The following is a 22,260-nucleotide window of genomic DNA, read 5'->3' as shown; positions in this document are numbered from 1 at the left end:
AAGAGTCATATCCATGTGATTTTCTTACTTACACTTGTATTTATACTCTTGTGTGACCCAAAACAGCCGTTCTCAAACTCTAGTGGGCAAATAAAAGTCATTGCAAGGGTCTGTACTTCCAGCAGAAATTCCTGAGGATAGTAATGTGGAAAGAGGGTCCCACAATAAGTTTTGAATGGTCTATTAGTCACCAGTGTCCAAAGGAAAGCTCCCATGCAGTTTCATGCTTTATTTTCTGAAAGATGAAACATTGACATGTCATTGCTAATTATAAAATGTTGTCATTAAAATAGATATTCAACTGAACTGGGACATAGTAAGGATTACACAGTAAGCAAGTAGTATTTGGTGAATGAATGAGTGAAATGCAAGGGAATTTATATAAACTGTACCTCTTAAATAGCAGTTGGAAGGAGGGGTATGATTTTCTTGGATATGTTTAAAATACATGTCTTCCGTACTCATTGCCAGGGATGCTTGGTAAGCCAAATAGATGCCATTCCTGTCTCAAGCAGAGAGATAGATTCTAAACATTATTTTAGAGCTTTTTGATAAATTTTATGAAGAAGTTCAGGGTGCTATGAGAATGGATAACAGGAGCCTTTCCTAATTTGGCATCTCCCCAAGGTCAGTGATATTTCTGTGAAAAAGCGAAGTTAAAATAGACTTAAAGAATGGTAGAAGCTGAGGATATGGTTAAGTGGTAGAGCACTTGTTTAGCATGTGCAAAGTCTTGGGTTTAATCCCCAGTACCACCTCCAAAAAAAAAAAAAAAAAAAAAGGAAGAAAAAATGGGTAGGTGTGTGGATCAGGAGTCCCAAGACCATCCCCAAGGATTAAGGCTCTGATATGCAAGGAATGTCATAGAACTCAGCATATAGTTGTACTCATGGCAACAATTTATTGTGGCTAAATGATATGAAGCAAAAGGAAAATGTGTATTGGGGTGAAGTTTTGAGGAAACCAGGTACAAAGTTCCAAGAGTCCTTTCCCAGTGGAGTCACATAGTATATCCCTAATTCCTGTAGCAGTGAGTTGTTACAACACATGTGAATTGTGGCCTAATGGGAAACTCAACCAACATTTTGGTTGACTACTACGTGGTATCTTCCAAAATTCTAGACTCCCAGAAGGAAGTTAAGTATTTAGCACAAACCATACTATTTGGGCAAATAGTTTAGGCCCAGAGAGTCACTCTTACCAGTTCTGGGATGTGGGAACCCTCCTACATTTCAAGCACCCAGATGCCATTCAAGAGTCAACTTTGTGAGCAGACTCTTCTAAGGATAGCAGCCTGAAAACTCCTACGCTAACTCTTTAGTATAGCATAATGACTAAGAAAGTGGGGATGAAATGGCAGGATGTCTTGGACCTGCTTTAAAATAGTGCAACAAAGAAAAAAAGGAAAGAATAAATGAAGCAAATGTGGAAAAATCTTGATCATTGTTGAACTTGGGTGGGTGGATTCTTGGAGGTTCATTATATTTGTCTTTTATTTTTTTGAAAATGTCATAATAAACAGAAGGAGGAAGGATAGAAGGGGGAGGAGAAAGAAAAATGGCATTGACCAGGCATGAAGAGGGATAGATTTGCTCAATTTGTTTCACTTTAATTAACAAAAATTAGTAGTTTAGTACTTACTTCAGATTGATTCAGTCAATTAAAGAAGTCTTTTACTTAGTAGCTGTTATTTACCATGGGTATAGCCAAGTCCTGTGAAAGGTACAAAGATAAACAACATGCAGAATCTTTGCATCTGAGGGTTCATCTATGAATTGGGTGTGCCCTCGAGTCCCCTCTCACTTGAGTGTTGCAAAGAATTGTTGAAAAATGAGAGAAACAAGGTGCTGCAAGTTTCATTAGGAGCCTTATAATAAATGCAGATTGCCACCTTGAGGAGGCACATGACTCTTACTGACTTAGAAGAATATTCAATGAGGCAGAACCTTCCAGAAGAGAACAGAAATGATGACAAGAACACTGCCTGGGATTATTGTCTTTGGCATTGGCTTGGCAGGGGAAGAGGGCCTATTGGGTTCTCTATTTGAGGAGATCTGGATGTGGAAGGTGAGATGATGTGTACTATCTTTTATTTAAAAGGGAATAGATAAGCTACTGAATTGAAGCACAGGAGAGGTGGCTTTATTTGAAAATGCTTTCAAAAGCTGTTTTGACAAGAATGGGGAGGAGGCAGTGGTATCATTAAATAAGCTGGCAACTTTTGTAACCAGCTTTTTGGTTTTCCACCTCAAGGGAGAGTCAATAAACTTTGATTCCCAGCATTAATGTAATTATTTTGATTTTTCTGGCTCATTTTAGGGAAGGCTGCAAAGCTGCAATATCAGATGGCCGCAAGCAATTCAGAAATCCTGTGTCCCCAAGGACACCCGCTACCGTTCAGAAGTAGCAGGAGAGGGGGTGGAATAAATCATTTCCTCTGATCTTGTTAGTGTTGAGAATATTATGGGAAAGCAAATTCATTGCAGGACTAATACCAGAAGGCTACTGTAGGCAGAGGGAACAAAGTAACACAATTTCCCTGCTTTTCAAAGGTTTCCTTTAAAAATGAGTATATATTTTTAAAGTTGTTACAGGAGAGGATGTTACCCTCCCTTCTAATTCTGAGGTCTTCTGCTTCTGTCTACATTATCATGTCATCTGCCATCCCAGAATGCTCCATGATGCTGCCCCATGCAGTTATAATATACTTCTTAATGTCAATTGTTACTCTAGTAATTCATATGGTTCATTTAGTGTAAATGGTCCTATCATTCTGTGAGGTTTCTTTGGGTACAGTGAGAAATGGCTTTCATGATTATGCAAGTGTGCTTAGCTAGAGAGGTCTGCCACCTATAGCCTGATGATTCCCCCCCACCCCCAGAAAGTGTACTGTATTTAATTTTTAGCTTACCAGCTGATTTGGGGAGTTTTAAGGCTTTGTACAGTTATGAATGAAATAGAGTAATTGAAATTTCCTAACCATGGGAGCAAAATCAAAGAAAGTATTTGTCTTAAGAAGTTAAACTTTGATCAGAGGAGATGCCCAAAGTTGAAAATGTCTTTTTTACCTTATGCCCTAGCAGTAAAATTGAGAGGTGATATGAATTTGCAGAGTTCTTTTCTCTTTTAATTTTTTTTTTAACTTGAAGGCTTGCTAACAATAACTTAAGGCTGAACTCTTCCTACTGTAAATTGTAAGCATACCTTGAGACATAGGCCATGGACATTGACTGTAAATCATCATTTGCCTAACAACAGCAAAAAACCAGGCCATGACTGGCAGAGTGCTGTGAACATTGTTGGCTGGAAGCAAACTTGAACTTACGGGTTTTAGTCCTCTGATATTAGAAGGCCAGCACTCCTTACTCAAATATGTCTTAACCTGAGATGAGATTTTCAACTGTATTTTCTCCAATGGCATTCTGAATTTTGGGCCCCATCTAGTCCATCAGAATTATCTGTAATACTGAGAAAAGAAAAAAGCAAATAAAGGCCATGTCATTAGATGGTTCAATCTACTGGTTGATCCCTTTATCTGTCATTAAATTGGACTCCACACACTATTTTCTAGCCCCTAAAAATTGTATTCCTTCATTCTAAGAAACATGGATTTTCCATATTTTAGTTTTTCTGAAATAATATCTTATAATTGATATGCTCATTTAGTCTTTATTCATGTTGTTGGAAAAGTTATCATTAAAACAACAGCTTTTCAATTTATGGCATCTTAGATTTCAGGCAATTTGTTATCTCTCAAATTCCTCCTCTTATCAACTCAGCTGCTCTCACCTATGTTTGGGCCACCACTCCTCTTCATTAGGCAAGTGAAATAGCTGGCTAACTGCTCTACATAGAGCCACTTTAACTATCTCCAGTCCATTTCCCATGTTGACGCCATATTGATCATATAAAACACAACTATGAGCTTGTCATTCCTTTATTTAAAGTCCTTTAATGGCCTTCCATCACTCTTAAGTAAAGACCCATACCATTATAGTGGCTTGAAAGAATTTGCATGACCAGGCCCTTGCTTCCCTTATCCATCTCCTTTCAAACTCTACCCTTTTAGGGACCTCCCTGAGTCTCCCAATTCTGCCATTGAGAAACCAGATACTTTGTCTATCCATGGTCTAGATGTATCAGCCCTTAGAAAATGAAATGTTTTCCCCTTTGTCTCCCCCTCCACCATCTTTCCTTCCTCCTCTACAAAATTTTTAAAAATTTATTATTTTTTTGTTTATTTTTAATGTTTTTAAATTGTTGATGGGCCTTTATTTTATTTATTTTTTAATGTGGTGCCTAGGATCAAACCCAGTGCCTCACCCATGCTAGGCAAGTGCTCCACTACTGAACTACAACCCCAGCCCTTCAATGTATTTGTGACTAAAGTTAAATTTATTTTAAAAGAAAGCAGTATTCTTCTAATATGTGTTTCAAAAATGCTTGAATCTATTAAAATTAAGAAGTTAACCTTTTGATCCTTTAAAAACCAGCTCTGTGCCTTCTGTGTTTCATTGCCACCTTTTGGCAGTTACTTCTCTAGGTAAAATGCTCTGCCTTCTGTTATACCCATGTTTTACATTAAATGAGGCTTCTGACATACAGAGTTTGTTCTCCCCTCTTGTCTCCTTGATAGATCCCCTTTCTCCTCATTTACCTAACTCTTACCCGTTTTTTAAGTTTCAGCTTAAATAATGAGTGCCTCAGATTAGATTCATCTGTTTAATCCCATCAGATAAACTGCCTTCTCTTTTTGTACCTGCTTTCTTTGTTATAAAAATATTTTATGTCTCATTTATTATCATAAAGTGAAATTTTTGTAGATAATGTAACCTACCAACCTATATACTTCATAATAGCTTATGACATAAAAGAGAAAGAAAAGGGAGGTGATTTGCAATAAATGTAAGTATTCCAGTGTAAAGTTTCAGGCACAACTGTACTTGAAGACATAATGAATCAGATACTTATATCAACTTGATATGAATAAAATCAAATTTAAGGTAAGATATCAAAGGCCATTCTGTGAAAAGAGTATAAGAAATGAAATAAGAGAGGGATGAAGGACACTAGAATAAAAACTAGTCCCAGGATAAATAGTAAAATGTATGATGAGAAAAAGAGGGAAATAATCTTAGTAGAAGTATGGCTGACATGCTAAGATGAAAAATACAGTTTGAAGTAGAGAACACAAACAAGTGTGCCATTCCTGGAAGTGAGTTGGATTTATTTATAAAGGTAGCTGCAAAATAATTCCTTATGTTATGATAAGGGACTGAGCAGTATTGAAGAATCACAGGAAGAGTACCTCTAATCTTGAAATTCTCCCTCAGGTTGAGGCATACATTTGGTCTCTAGTTCTTAAAAAGTCCTTCAGTGGGCCATAGGGAATAGGGAATGGATTGGAAAAAGAAACAGTAATATAAAAAACCATAAAGAAGTTGTGCAGGAGACCTGTAAGAATAGTTTCACTGTAAGATTGAGAAACAAGAAGCAAATCCAAAATGAGTAAATGATTTGAACCAGTAATTTTCACAGCATAGATTTTTCTTAATTGAACTGCAGAATTTTGAAAAAGTATATAATATGGCAATAAAAACACTCCCCATGAATGCAATTTAGTGATGCCCCTGAGTATCATGCATCACGATCAATTTAAAATATTGGGTGCTAAGCTTGTTTCTTACATACTTGCACGTGACAGATATAAATGCAGACTAATACAACCGAATTATATCACTAGACTGAGTACCAAAAAGCCCCATTGCTGTCAGTGTTATGATTTCTGAAATAGTGAAAAACTGGTAAAGTGTTGAATTAAATAAAGTACATTATTCCTTCAGTTTATATGCTAGTTGCATTCCTGAAAAATTCAGTGAAAATTAAAAATGTGTAAAAAGTACTTTAGGCTGTTTTGTAAAACAGTCATAATTTTTTTTCATGAATGTCTGGTGGGACATTTGAAAGTCATGAGAGACACATGATCATTTTTCATCATGTAGGCCTGTCTTCAGGACTGCAAAAGATCTAGCGTCCCTAGTGCCTTTCAGTTACATTCCCCATTAATGAAACAGTCACTCACCCTTCCCCTAAAAAATCCCTCTAGGGGACAGTATCAACCCTGTTGAGCATTACAGTGTTAAAGAGCTCTGCATTTTCCCTCTTCACATTTAGCATGTTTAGCTTGTAGTAACTTGTTTTTTGGCTGTCTTCTCAGACACACTGAAGGGTCCAGATTGAAGGGCTCCTGAGTTCAGGGGACATCTAACTTATTTACTACTGTATTCCCCTGCCTGGGGCAATGCCAAATGTGGAAAAGTTTCAGAAATTATTTATTGAATAAACAAAAGGACAGAGACAGCACCTTAGGTTCCATTTACAGTTACTTGGTACGTCCATTGTAGAGGATTTTGGAGGTGACACTTAAGTTGGGTACTCAAACATCCAGTTTGCCCAAGGTAGTCCTCGTTTATACCACTTCCCCACTTTTCTCTGCATCTAGTCCAGTTTAGCTTTTTTTATTGTTTTAAAGAATGAAAATAACTTTAGTTTTGGAAACCATTTTAGATTAGAACTATGTTTTAAATGTCTATCATTAATACAAAACCAACTTGTCAATCTACAAGCAAATAATTTAAAAATTAGATAATTGTATTTATTCTTAGTGCTCCCTTTTAGTCTCTAAAGTGTCTTGGTTTGAAAAATAAATTATTTATAGCTACATTACATGTGATCTTTAGCAACATATCAGAAGGTCTTTGTTCTTTTCAAAATATCCTCCTTTTCCCTGGCAAGCAGTAGATGCCATGAAAATGCCGTCTACTACTCTGCCATTTACTGATGCCATTTCAGTAATCTCCCACTTTTCTGAGTTTATTCCCTGATTGGTGATGACCATTTAGCCCTGAAATATTTGCCTCTTAATTTTTTGATAGGCTTCCTTTTAACCTTATGAATTATTTTTCTTTATCTACTATGCTTTCCACTAAGTTAAATATTTAGATTTGGCTAAAACTTAAGGACTGAATAGTGTGTCTGTGGCTGACTTTATGTCTTTGAAATGTTTTCCACCAGAAGCAATGAAGATCCAGAAGCTGTAGTCTCAACTGGAGTTGATAAGTTTTTTTTCTTTTATCTTCATTGAATGGGAGCATAAAACTTTACAAATTTATGCTTTGAATTTTGTGTACTATTTTGATCTTCAGTTGAAATCAGTAAGATATGATTTTGAAATATTTTCTTTTATTTCTAAATACAATGTCCGTGAAAGAAAATACCAGACCTTACTTTAAAATAAAAACTAGATGTCATACGTCCCATCATAAACATTAATCCAAGAGAAATTATTGCATATTCCCATGAAAAAGACATGTACCAGAATCTTCAAGGCAGCCTTATTTATAATAGGCAAAACTTAAGCAAATCCAAATGTTCATCAGTGGACATTATTGTAAACAAACTGTAATGTTGTTGCACAGTAAGATACTATGCAACAATAAGAAACAACAGATGCATACTATGGTGTGAATGCATCCAAACATATTATGTTGACAAAAGTAGCCACAAACAAAGCAGTACACACTATATTATTACATTTAAATAGCTTTAAAGAGCCAGGAGAATGAATCAATGATAATAGAAGCCAGAAAAAGAGGCGGGGGGAGTAGGATAGTATTGCTTGGAAAAGATCACAAGGGAATTTTCTGGAAATAAATTTATATTTTGTTGGGTTTATACACATAAAGATGTTATGGAGGGCTGGGGTTGTAACTCAGTGGTAGAGTGCTTGCCTAGCATGTGTGAGGCACTGGGTTTGATTCTCAGCACCTCATATAAATAATAAAATAAAGTTTCATTGACAACTTAAAAACGAGTTAAAAAATGATGTCATAGAGCTAGATACTGGATTTGTATATTTTACTGTATGTAAATTATCCCTCTAAATACAGCATAGAGAAGGAGACAGGACATGCAAAATTTCTTTTTCATTAAAAATTGATGTGTGCTTATTTAGAAAATTAATAAAAATTGAAAAAAAATAAATCATTCATGGCCTCACCACATAAATCATTGGTTAATTTTCTTCCAGTCTTTTGTCTTGGGCATAGATTTTTTTTTCAGTTCTCTGCCCTCTATTTTCTTTCTCTGACTCTTTGACATATTTAGTATTTAGATTTAACTGGACTTATGAGTCTGAGAATAACACTTTTTGAGGAGAAAGAACTTTTGAGGAAATTCTTTTGTTCATTTATGAAGTAGCATTCATGATGGATAGCCTTCACATTTAAAAATTATCATGAATATTTTAGTAGCCAAGTGGTAAAGGCAAATGTAGTTAGAAAGACATTGGGATTTATTTATATTTTTTTCCAAGAATAAGAAAAAGAACTGACTTTTATATAAATGAATGACAAGTTTCTATGATTTTTCCCTATATATTTTTTTCCCCCTGTACCCTGATCTCATATTGTATTTGTACATAGGATTACTGTTGTGGAGAATTCTTCTAAATTCATGGATATAAATATCACTTTGTATATTTTCATACATTCAAAAGTCATACACACATACATGTGTGTGTGTGTGTGTGTGTGTGTGTGTGTGCTGCTCAGGGTAGAACCTTGGGACTTATGCAGGCTTCTACACATTTTGGTCATGTATTTTTCTTTAAGCTTCATGTAATGTCCTTGAAGGTTTTTGTATTAAGAATTTTGGGGTTATTGTGAAGGTTGACAATTGATTGCACACTGTTCTTTTAAAATTCGTATGGTAGCATATTAAGAATGGAATCCCAAAATCCTTTGTAGAAGAGCCTTGGCAGTCTGGCTCACCCTATATTTAGCCAATATGACAGAAAAATACAACATTTTTTTCTCCTTTGAAAGAAAACAAGTTTGAAAATAATGGAAAAGATATGTAGCCTAAAACAAAGCAACATAATTTGCAGAGTGAGTTGCTTAATGTATTATATAGTTATTATCTCACTCAGGCTCCCCAGGTAATATAATTGCTAATATTAAAAAATCTGTTTTGTTTTGTCACTTCAACAGAATATTTTGCCTTGAGACTTAATTAATGCATTTCTCTCTTAACCATGTTTTTTAGACACAATGGGTGTACCCTTAAAGAACCTTTCAGAACACCACACATTTCTGCAGTGTTTAAAGAGGCAGAAAACAACAACAACAAAAAACTTGGTACTCTCTGTTCTCTCAGTAACTCATAGAGAATAACTTAGTTAGAATCATCTTTATTAGAGGCAGCTGTCAGTAAGTGTTTCTCCCCCTTGGATGAAAACAAAAGGCACTACAGAGGAATGTACATAAAGATGGCACCCACGAGGCATTAGGATAAATAAAAGTAGGCAATATTAATGATGCTCATTAGCAGATGTCACTGTTGGGGATGAAGTAAATTCCATGCCAAAGTGTTTCATATATTACACTTTTCAAAACTGTCAACTTCTCGACTTTGATGTATATTCACGTGAATAGTTTTAATAAGTTCCTACAGTCATCCTTTACATATACCCTGAAGAATCCTGTGGAATTGCTGGCAGCAATATCACAAAGACACTTTTGCCTAATAATTGGTGCTTCACTTAGAAATGTGAAGGCTCAGATCATTACATTTCCACTTATTCGTGTGTAAATATTTGTCTAAGAATTAGTTTAGAATATTGTACGACCAAGCAGATTCGGTAGTTTAAAGCAATCTTCCACAGGCTGTTGCCTGTATAACTAATAGAATTACATATGCATAAAACTGCTTTTACTGTAGAAGCCAAAACGCAGAATAATAGCTTGTCAAACTGTCATTTGCAAGTGAGATCATAGATTTTATAGTCCAAATTAGGTTGTGTTCTTTTCCTTTTTGTCAGGTCATATTCTAATAACCATATTGTGCACTAAACCCTGTGATTATCCCAACACTTGACAGATGGTAGGCTGTTAATTTGTATGTAAGAGACAGTGATTGCCAGTGCCCTAACAGTATTCAACAAAATATGAAATGTCAAAATCCACTTTTGGTTACGTTTTGCTTGACTTCATTTTAGCAAGGTAATGCTAGGCAGAAGAGTTTTAGTAGGTTAGCATATGTTTTATTTTACTATGCTGAATGATTTTACTAACCACTAGAAATACAAAGTATTAAGAAAAAAATAATTCTTGTTTATGGTCTGTTTTCTGCTTTCCTGTGGAAAGTGGTCATCAGCATGAGGGGTTTATTGGAAGAACTGGATAAGAGCTGGAAACAGACAGGATTTAATTTCTCATTGTTGAGAATTATGGTACAATATTAGCTTACACTGAAGTTTAGATAGGGGACAAAATAAAAGTTAAAGTTAAAAGCACATTGGAAAATTCACTAAAAAACTATTAGAAATAATAAAAGAGTTCAGCAATGTGACAAGATACAAGATCAATATACAAAAATCAATTTCATTTTTGTATATCAGCATTGAACAGTCTGAAAATGAGATTAAGAAAACAATCTCTTTTATAATAGCAGTAAAAAGAGTAAAATATCTAGTAATAAAGTTAATAAAAGAAGTACAAAACTGGTACAGTGGAAATGATAAAACATTAGAGAAAGATAGTAAAGAATAAATGAATGGAAAGATAGCCCATGTTTATGGATCAGAAAACCTAATATTGTTAATGTCGAGTAGCACCAAAATGATCAACATATTTATGCAACCACTTTCAAAATCCCAGTGTTTTTTCCCCCTAGAAATTGACAAGCTGATCCTAGTGTATGGAACTACCAAGGACCCAAAATAGCTATACAATCTTGAAAAAGAACAGAGTTGAAGGACTCATACTGCTTGATTTTAAAACTTCCTACTAAGCTAGTATCAAGAGTGGGTGGTGCTAACATAAAAATAGATCAACAGAATGGAATTGAGAACACAGAAATATACCCTCACTTTTATGGTCACTTGATTTTGACAAGAGTGCCAAGATGATTCAATGGAGGAGACATTAGCTTTTACAACGAACATTTCTGGGTCTACTAAATAGCCATATGCAAAACAATGATTTTGAATCTGTATCACATACCGTACACAACAATTATCTTAAAATGAATCATGGACCTAAATGTAAAAGCTAACACTGTTAAATACCTAGGATGAGACATAGGAGTTAATCCTGTAACACTGATTAGGTCTTTCAGATACAATAACAAAAGCACAGGTGACAGTTTTATGATCCATAAAGTAAAAATAGTTTGGACTTCATCAACATTTAAAAATTTTCTATGTCAAATGACAACATCAAGAAATGGAAAAGATGATCCAAAGATGGGAGAAAATCATATATCTGATGAGGAACTTGTGCCCAAAATACAAGAAGAACTCTTGCAACTGAATAATAATTAAAAACTCCCCACAATTAAAAAATAGGCAAAGGAGCTGAATAGGTAGTCTTCTGAAGAATATATATAAAAGGTTAGTAAGAAAATAAAAAGATGCTTAATGTCACTCATCATTAAGGAAGTTAAATAAAATGAAGTCAAGACTATGACAAGATACCATTTTGTACATATTAGAGTAACTGAAAAAAGATAATTGTAAGTGTTGGTGAGAATAAGGACAGATTGGAAACCACAAATATTTGATGGGATTCTAAAGTGATATATAACATTTGGGAAAACAGTGTGGCAGTTCCCCCAAATATTAAACATAGTTACCTTATGATCCAGCAAGTCTACTCTTTCCCAGATATATATCCAAGAAAGTTAAAAACATATATCCACACAAAAACTTGTACATGAATTTTCATAGCAGCATTATTCATTATAACTCAAAAGCAGAAACAACCCAAATGTCTCTTTCCAATGAACAAATAAACAAAAGTGGAATATTGGTACAATGGAATATTCAGACCTAAAAAGAAACTAAGTATGCAACATGACTGAATTCCAAAAACATTCCAAGTGAAAGAAGCCAGTCACCAAAGGATGTGCACTGTATGATTTCATTAATGTGACATGCCCAGAATCAGCAAAGGCACACACAGAGTAGATTAGTTGATTAATAGAACTGGGTTGCAAGAAAGTGCAGAGTGACTACTAATGGATATGGGGTTTCTCTTTGGGATGATGAAAATGTTACATAATTGATTATGGCATTGGTTGCAGAACTCTGCGAATATACTAAAGATTGAACAATTTAAACGGTTAATTTTATGGTATATGCCATATATCTTTATAAAGCTATAAAAAACACATTGATAATTGAATAGAAAAGGCAATTCATGTATTATGCTAATTTCACAATGATTGCCTACACTAACAATATTGCACTAAAAAGAATTCAGTTTCTCCTTTCAAAAATTCCAGACAGGCCTGTGGAAAATTCTTTTTAGAATGCTAAATGATGACAAGACCAAAGACTAGTCAAAGGTTCAAGAAAGATTTTTCCTGTGTTGCACCATAACAATTTGGAATTGCTAAACAGCCAGTGATTTTTCATTTAATAGCATCTATCTCTCAAAAACAATCATTACATATAGTACATACATACTGTGTCAAATACTTTCTATATTATATGTCATGTGTATTATAATAATACATCATACATACTGAGTTTGTCAGTTTTCTGTTGCTGTGACAAAATATCTGAGAAAATGGGAAAAGATATGTTTTGGCTCATAGTTTTAGAGATTTCAGTCCATGGTCACTTGGCCCTGTCACTTTGTGCCTTATGGTGAGCCAGAGCATCATGATGGTGAACATGTGGTAGATCAAAGCTGCTCACTTCGTGGGGTCCAGAAAACAGGGAGAGAGGAAGGACCTGGAGTCCCTTCAGGGGTACCTCCACCCCCACCCCACTACCTAACTTCCTCCAACTAGGCCCTGCCTCCCAAATGTTCCACTACCTCTGAGTAGCACCATAGTCTGCTAACCAAACCTTCAACACATTAGCTTTTGGGGGCATTTAAGATCCAAACCACAGCATATATATCTGCATATACTATGCATAAACATTAGAAACTTGTACCAAATTCGTCTTATGACTACTTTCTTTTTATTTTTCTGTGTTAATTGGTTGGATGATTTCTATTAGTAAAATATATTTTTTTAAATAAAATAAAATTTTAATACAATGTTTTATATTTAAAAAAAACAACTGGGATCTTTTCCCTCAAACCTATATCTTCACCATTATTTAGGCTATCATTAGTTTTATAATTTTGTGGGCAGTGAAGGGCAACAGACAGTACAGTTGAGAAACAAATATGAAGTTTATTAGTGTTAAAAAATTCCTTAGGTTGGGTAAAGAAATTCAATTTTAGAATGCATTGTAGGTATCTGTGGAAAAAACTTGAGTCTACCTTTAAAAAAAATGTGTCTTAAGAGGTGGATAGTTCACCTTTTTTTTTTTTTTTTTTTGGTCATGCTTCAGAGATTTAATTTTTTTCCCTTAAAGTATGGTCTTAAAAGCTGACAGCCTAATTTTAAATGTTAATAGTTACTCTGATATATCTGGATCATTCCTTTTGTATGGTTTAAGAAAGTCCTGGGGGTAAAATGTTAATTTACAGGTAACCTGTAGACTAGTTTTCATTTTAAATAGATTTAAATATTATATCATATGATTATTTTTCCTTTTTTATGTCACTTTTATAATGATCAATTTTAGTAGTTGCATGGTTTCTTACACATTGTGTGCCATGAGGTACTGAAGCACATTGAAAGAATTTTAGAGATTAGCTGGATCATCTCTGGTTTCTCATTTCAAAGAGGAGGTAAAGTGATCCCTCCCAGTTAGAGGTCTGAGGTGGAGGAGTCCTGGTATCTTTTTCCCAGTTCAGTGAGTTGACCCACATTCAAACACCTCATTGACCTGATTCATTTTGCATACAGTTCTTAGGAACACATCTGTGATCTGAAATGGTTCGTAATCACATTCTTCTTGGAGGGGAAAAACATAAAAGATGGAAGTTCAGTACAAAAGCTTATTTTGACTCAGCTGCCTAAACTTTTAGTTATCAGGGAGAAAAAGGAGTTGGAGCACAACCTGGTATTTCCCATACTTATGAGTAAAACCAAAATGGGGAAAAAGATATAATCAGAACCCACCACCATCCTATTTCAGCACAGTATGTAATTCTCAGTTTAAAAAAGAAAAGTTTTTTAAGAGAAAGCATTTTAAGATAATATCTCCATGAGCCATTTCCACATAAAGCAAGTGAAGCTTGACGCCTCCTGAGAAATTGCTTTGCAATTTTGTAGGTGCAGAGAGAGCCCTGGATCTGAGGAGGACTGGTCACATGGGGTGTGTTTGAATGAGCTGATCTGCATGAGACCTGAATAGTAAATGAGAACTCGCTGTGGGGCTGGGTAGTACTAGAGTCATCATGGACATGCAGTTACCAAGGACTGAAGCCCTAGGTAACCAAATACTCTATTGCTGGGAGCTGGTTGAAACCTTAGTAACTGCTTTTGAGAAGTGACACTGCCATTACAATTCTGAGAAAGCTGGAGTCTCCCTTGGGTCAGCCAATTGATGAAGCTATAAATGTCCTCCTTTTTTTTTTTTTTAAACCAATTGGTGAAACAAAGCAGAGATCACTGGTCCTATATTTCTTTTCCCCCCTCAAAACTGTAAAAAAGAACATGAAGCTACATCCAGTGTGATAGTATCTGTGTTCAGTTTTGAGAAGTATTCTCCCTGCTTCTGTGAAGTGGCTGGGAGAAGGTGCTTGGCATTAACACTCAAATGAACATATCAAATATATCTCTGGGCTACAGAATTTCTTTATCTGATATTGCTACAACAAGCAGCTCCGAGGTGTTTGTCTGTATCACTCTGGTCCTTTTATTTTCTGACTGTTGAATGAAGGGACCTCAGGACTCAGATTTTTCTTTGAAAAGGAGCAGTCCATTATCAGTGTCTTTGAAGCTCCAAAGTGAGTACTTTCTACTTAGGTAAAGCACCACAATAGGTGGAAGGAAGCAAAGACAGTCTTATAAATTTCCCTGTGTGCAAGGAGACCTATTGTTGTCTTTATTAATATTATGCCTCCAAGCAGGTGGTACTGTTCTGAGTGATACCTCTAAGTTAGCTTGAAAGAAATCATTAGAAACTTCACAGGTCCCTAAAACAGCTTAGGCTGTCTTGAAAAATGTGCAAGGAGATCACAAATGCTGTGCTGCACATGCAGGGTGCATTGGACAAATTTATTGTCTTATTTTAAACCTTGAAACTTTGGCAGTTATATTAATAAAGATAAGTGAGCTGGTTGACATCAACACACTCATTCTGTTTGTTCTTTGTACATCAGTGCACCTCCCAGAGAGGGCTACGACCCAGATTCCATATGTATTCAAGACTTTCATTAGATAAGAATGACATACACTTATTATTAGAGCTTACTAATTAAAGCAAAAAGTGACATTTCAAAGTAATGATGCTCCCTAGTGTCTCAATGTAAAATATTCCCAGTCTGTTTTTAATGAACTGGTATGCTATGTATGTTTAAAATATTATTTTGTTCTGAACTTGTATTTTCATTATTTTCAATGGTGGTGATGACCAGCAAGGTAGAATATTATTCCAGATGAATAAGAAAGGAGACCAGTGAAACCTACCAGGAACTTTGGGCTTAGATTGCAGTCACATTGGGGTACCTCCAGGCATTCTGGCCTTCATTACAGCATTTGATTGCATGCTTGCTATTTCCTACCTCTCTGCTAGACACTCAGATGCATTGGTTACTAGAACACAAATGGTCCTGCCCTCAAAGAGCTTACCTCCTCCCCTTGATTCTGATTAAAACTGTTTTTTATATTTCTTCTTTTCCATTGAGAGAGAGTAAAATATCCTGCATCAAGTGTTATTTCTTTGATATATTTTGCTTTAGTTATTCAGAGAAACTGTAGGTCTCTGTAAACATGGGAATGGTTCTGAGAAACTGTCCTTTTGTAATACGAAATTTGTATCTACCTGCATCAGTATATAGTGAATGTAGGCACAGGTTTTTCTACGCAACACCCTGTCCCCTTTTGCCTAGGAAAGGTGTTTCCACAGGAAGAAGAGTTTGAGGGTCAGGTAACCAGCACAGAGAATAGTACTGGAGATTATCTGGGAGAATTCATCTGAATAACAAAACAAGCCTTGCTTGCTGTGCACATCCTTTTGCCCAACCATCTGTAGTTCTGTGCTACCACCCTTTCTCCCAATCCCACAACTCTGCCCCTTTGTTAAACTCTAGACAAGTTTCAGCCATCTTGCTTCTCTTTGTGTTTCAGACTCAGGTGCTTTCTGGACATGTAATAAGATTTACATGTTCTTTTTCCTGTTTTCTATTGTCAGTTTATTTCATAAATTAAATTATGCACTCTTCAGAGGGTAAAGAATACGTTTAAAGCCTCCCTGCAGCATCATTAGCAACAGAAAGGATGATGTGTCCAGGGCTGATTGTATATACCCCTTATCAGTTATTGCAAATTTTTAGATATTCTTAGTTGATACCAAGTCTCCATATCAATACTCTGTTTTCTTTGTTACATTCACATCTTTGTCAGCTAAATTTAGATTATAAATTCATGACCTTGTGCTGTGTCTGATGCCCCACTTTGTAAATATTCATTCTCTGCCCTGCACCTCACTGCTCCCCCCATTCCAAATCATAGCAGCACTGATCACCAAGACCTAGTATTTACATTATGAATCAATGGTATTCTTTCAAATGTATTTTTGGCCTTGTATTTTTGAGCCTTGTTATGAAAATTTGCTAACTAAACAAATTGTCTTTGGCTACACTAAATATAGGGGGAAGTGTCTCCTTTCTTAAAGATCATTACTTCATGGCTTCAAGCCCTAGAGTAACCAAGAAGTTGACATCTTCTTTAGCCCTCTCACAGTTGAGAAGAGAAACATGCTCCTTCTCTGTTAACAGAAACTGTGTGGGGCTCTCAGGGGAAGGTCAAGGTTTGAACATAGATAAGCAGAGCACAGAGTTTTCAGGAGGAAGATAAGAGTCTTACAAGAAGAACAAAAGCAGGGAAGAGAAAGAGGAAGATTCTCTTTCCTTACCTCTTCAACTACCTATGTCCCATCCACACATTTTCCCAGTAGTAAAGCCAACGGATTCTTGTAGTCATCATTCTTGTGATTGTCATCTTTATTATCATTGATGTTATTAAGTATACAAATTCTTAAACTAGGTGCCAATATTATTCTAACTGTATGAATGACTAAGTAAGTCCAGAGTGTTTAGGCAACTTGCCCCAAATCCCAGAGCTGGTAAATGACATGGTCATCCCTTCCCTGGCTCCCCCAAGAGTGCTTTTGAGCTGTACTCTCTGTCACTTCTCATTTTTTATTCTTTTTTTTATGCCCTTTCTTGCACAAACAACTGTTAAAAGCCTTATAGGTGGAGATGAGTTAAATATTCAGATTGTCTTTGCTTTGTGAGTGAACATTTCCATTTTCTGAGTCTTTTTTTCAGATGAATTTTCTAAAAGTGAATTCCAGGCTTTCAAATGACTGTGCACAGTGATGGTGACTGATTTTAGACTGCTTTTGCTATTCAAATCTACTTAAAGTACCAGCATTCTTAAAGTGATGTGTACCATAAACCCTACTTAGAAGATTATAATGCCATATATGCATGAGCAAGGATTCACCATGTGAAAATGAGATTGCTCTTCATGCTACAGCAAAATTTATTGAAGCATCTATTATATATGTATCATGCTATTCAAATTCTTAAAAGAAATCCTGGCTATTTATTTATTTTCCTACCTACTTCTACAAAGAACTTGAGGTAGTAACTATTATATTTTACTTATCACTGAGAGCTAAAATTTCAAAGACAGAATAAATTTTATGAAAGAGTAATGTTAGACATTGATGCTCATTGTAGAATTGATGTTTTTAAAAACTAGTACTAGCATTTAGAGTCTGGAATCAGATGGTTTGAATTTGCTTCTCTATGTGACTTTGGGCAAGGCTAATGACTTTTGACTTAATGATTTCTAAAATATGGGTAAAAATAAAAGTTCCTAATCATTGTGAGGGTTACCTGGGAAAATCTTTGTGAAGTTCAGAGTACAGTGTCTGGTACCTAGTAGTGTTCAATAAATGTGATGATAATGATCATGGAGGTGATTGTCATGGTAAAAGAAGTGAAATTTTATATGGAAGCTAAATATATGCATCTAATAACTGTTTTAGTTGAGTGGGGATGAAGCCCCCCTTACTTGGCATAGCCACAAAATACTAGTCCTCAGATGTGTCCACACAAATAGTTCAGAGATGATAATTCTTGATTTGAAACTGGGGAAAGCAAGACAGTTGTACAGTAGAAAAATACCAAGGCAAGATATCAAAGTTGGGTTTCAATTAAGTGTCCTGCTCTTTAAGTTCACATGATCTTTGGTAATTTTCTTGACCTTTCTGAGCCCCAGTTTCCCATCTGTGAAATGATGATAGCAATACCCACCCTCCATGCTACTTTGAGAACCACACGGGAGAACTTGTTTGAATGGACTCTGAAGATTATCGTGATCAGTTTGGGCTGCTATAACAGAACGCACCATGGAATTGTACCTTACACAATAGACATTCATTTCCAGTTCTGAAGACTGGGGAGTCAAGGTGCTGGAAGATCTGATGACTGGTGAGTGCTACCTTCCTTGTTTGCAGATGACCATTTTTTCCCTTGTATCATCTCAGCACAGAGAGCGGAGAAAGCTTTCCTTTTCTAAGGACATTAATCCCACCCTCATGACATAAATATCTCCCAAAGACCCTATTTTATACTATCACACTGGGGGTTAGGGTTTCTACATATGTATTTGGTGGGGCGGTGGGGGAGGCACAATGGTTAACAAATAAAAAAGATATCCTGGTCTATAAATCTTGTTTGGAGGTTATATTACAATAAACATATTTTTGTTTGTTTTTGTGATACTGGGAATTGAACTCTGGGGCACTTTACACTGAGCTATACCCCTAGCTCTTTTTGTTTTTTATTTTGAAACAGGACCTCACTCACTTACTGAGGCTGACCTTGAACTTGTGATTCTCTTGCCTCAGCCTCCTGGGTCTCTGGGATTATAGGTGTGTGCTGCCATATCCTGCAGTAAAAAAATAATTTTTGATGTAGAGTTGTAATTGGGACTTTATCTATGGCCACATAAAAGTACACTGTTGTGATTCTGCTTTTATTTTTAATGCTACAAATCTATCCATTGATCTCATTTACTTGGAGATTCTAGAGTGCCAGCATAACACTTTGAAGTCCAGTGGTTAATTTTCTCTGGAGACTGTTCCAGACTGTTTCTCTCCAGACTGTTTTGATTAGGGGATGCTGTGACCACGTTCCTTACACCCTGACACTGAAGAGGAAACCTTAGTGTGTCAGTGGATTTTGTTGGATATAAATCTACCATACCAGCTGCTGCATGGGAGCTGATGAAGGTGTGCCCCAGAGCCAAGCCACATTAGCCCTGTTAGAAAGATGTGCTGACTTAAAACCACAGGGCCCAAGCGAACTGCTGGAGAGCAATTGTAGCCTGTGGAGTGGCCTGTTGTGCCACCATTGTTCTTCTCAGTGTCACCATCATCACCATTAAATCTTTAATAAGTGCTGGTGTGCAGAGCTCCCTTAGGTGTCATTGCAGGCTGACAGGCAGCTTTGTGTTTTAAATAAGAACTGTGTTCATGTCTGAGTTGAGAAGACCAGGCTGTAATCCAAGGCAGGCCCATATGCATGGTCGTTTGGGCTCATAAGAGAAGAGCTGGTGACTGTAGTAGGTTTCTGTCTGTTCATATGTCAACTCAGTCATGGCATCTTTCTCTAAGAACTGCCCCCTTCTCACCTTCAAGGATGGGAACTTCTGGTGGTCAAGTTTTTCTCTTCGCTCCCATGGCTATGTCTGAGTAGATCATGGATGCACAGCTGACTCAGGCTTCTGTTTTTCTCAGAAGTTACTCCTGGAACTAAGATATTGTTGAGAGACTGGATGGATGGGTAAAGGGAGCTGTGGGCAACCATGTCTTCCATTACTTCAGTACTCTTCATAATAACCTAAAAGTGAGGTTCTCTTCTAATTCCCATTTTACAGAGGAAAGAATTTAGTCCTAGAAAGGTTAAATAATTTAGCCAAGGTCATATAGTCAGTTAATAGCATAACCAGGTGTAAACCCAGTTAGTATGAGCTCATATGTTTAGTCATTATATAGCATGAGAGAGAGAGAGAGAGAGAGAGAGAGAGAGAGAGAGAGAGAGAGAGAGAGAATCCAGTCTTATGCAGAGATGCATAAACAACTCTGAGGTGCAGAGGATGGAACGGGGAGAGAATGACAAGAGAAAAGTTGCATTGATTCTATAGGATTTCTAGCTCCAGGGTCCAGACCTTAGAGACTGCACTTTCTTACCTTGACTCTGAGAAGTATCTCTATGTCCTTTTGTGCTCAGAGTAGTTTCAATGGGAGCCTATTATTTGCAACCAAAGGAGTCTTGACTACGTGACCACACCATCACAGTTTGGTAAAAATGACAGTGGGTCACCCACTAGCTTTTGTAGCTCCAGGTGTCTTTATAGTAGCTGTAGGCAGTGTTCAGCCTAGTGGAGGAGAAAGACTGGTAAACCAGTGACCAGAATGTGGAGTAAGAAGGGCTCTGAAAGAGGTAAGCATTAGGTGCTATAGAAACCTAGAGGCGTGGCAAAAAATTGAGACTGTGGTAGGGTGTAGGCAATCAGGGAGTCATTTCAGAGAGAGAATAGTTAACTATATTTTGAAGAATGGGTAGGATTTATCCATATGGAGAATGAATGGGAAGAAAGATAGTGAGAATAGTGTATGTGTCTACCCCCTCCTAAATGAAACTACAATACATTTTAGAAAATTCAGTGTGATGAGGAAAAGGGAGGGAGCAACAGGACATGTAACTTAATTCTTGGATGGACCATATCTCAAAGGCCCTGCAGTGCTAAGCTGTGGAGTTTAGACTTTATCCTGTAAACTAGCAGATCATTCACTTTCCCCTTTCTCCCTCCCTCCAACATAAAAGTAGTAATAGATTTTTGAAACAGAAAAGATGGCATTCTGAAAACATTAAAGACAGTTTTAGGGAAAAAAAAAAAAAAAACCAAAGAAACACATGCAGAATCCCAATACCAAATACTACTATTTTAATTTTTGCACATTATCTTCTTGTTGTCCTCAAACATGCCTATTTTTGTCCACGGTTGCAATCTATCTACATATCATTTTCACTTCCTGGCAGACCAATCAGGTTTTCCATGTTTCTATATTGTCCTAATTATGATACCAGCATGATAATCCTTCATTTGACAAGACTTTTCTGAGAACCCCCACTACTATAGGCAACCTGTTAGCCTCTGGTGAAGCAAAATGATTCAACCCAGAAACTCCTGCCTCTGAGGAACTTGGGATTTGGTGTCATGGTCTCTGCTGAAGGATTTGGCCATATACATTTTAAAGAATTGTTATTTTATAGAAGATGTATTCAGTTCTTTGAGAGTTGAGTTTGAATCCTTTTCTTCTGTACTCACTGTCCTCCTATCCCCAGACCCCATCATAAGTGCCCTGTGGCTAACAAATAGCTACATCTCTACATACTTTTGTATGCACTGCTTATCTGGTACCTTTTCATGTCTTATGTTCCATGAACCCTGAAAGCCATTTCATGGTCACTTATAAACAGGCTCCCAATCAAGCTCTTGAACTGAGTTAATTTGATTATGAAACATTAGCTCTATCGTGGCAAATGCCCAGCAGTCATCATTGTAATAATACAGGCCTCTATGGCCTAAACTAATAACACACCAGTTTTATTCCAGGGATGGTGCATTGCCTAACCAGCTTCCCTCAGGCTGACCCGAGTGTCTGTGGGATGTGGGATATGATCACATCTCTGGTTTTCTTTCCTCTGGCCCTCAGAGGATGTTATGTGCGTCATCCTTTCTCCCTCCCTGTTCTTGTGTTAAAGAAAATAGGATGATTGGCCAAAATTGCTCCTTAAATTAAATTTTGCCTCCTATCTCCAGCATGATCATGAGCCTCCAAATTAAAGATGCAGATAATTTTGCAATCAGATTTCCATTTTGGTCTGTAATGAATTTAAAGTCTTTAACTGCTTTAGTTTTCCCCTTTATGATTTTTTTTTTTTGTTGTCGACTGAATTTAATTTTGTGGTTTTTCCATGGTTTGGATGTTTTTTTCTCTAGTCTCCATATTTCAAAAGTATATATATGTATATATGTACACACACA

The 22,260-nt window shown here is 36.3% G+C and overlaps 1 protein-coding gene across 1 annotated transcript in view; it reads left to right on the top strand.

The window, feature by feature from the left end:
• The window catches only part of Fhit (fragile histidine triad diadenosine triphosphatase), a 1,508,571-nt gene that overhangs the window by 77,910 nt on the left and 1,408,401 nt on the right, over positions 1-22,260 (top strand). The window lies entirely within an intron of this gene.

Source organism: Sciurus carolinensis, chromosome 17, assembly GCF_902686445.1.
Source record: "Sciurus carolinensis chromosome 17, mSciCar1.2, whole genome shotgun sequence".
NCBI lineage: Eukaryota > Metazoa > Chordata > Mammalia > Rodentia > Sciuridae > Sciurus > Sciurus carolinensis.
This window is presented reverse-complemented; position numbering and strand designations above follow the sequence as displayed.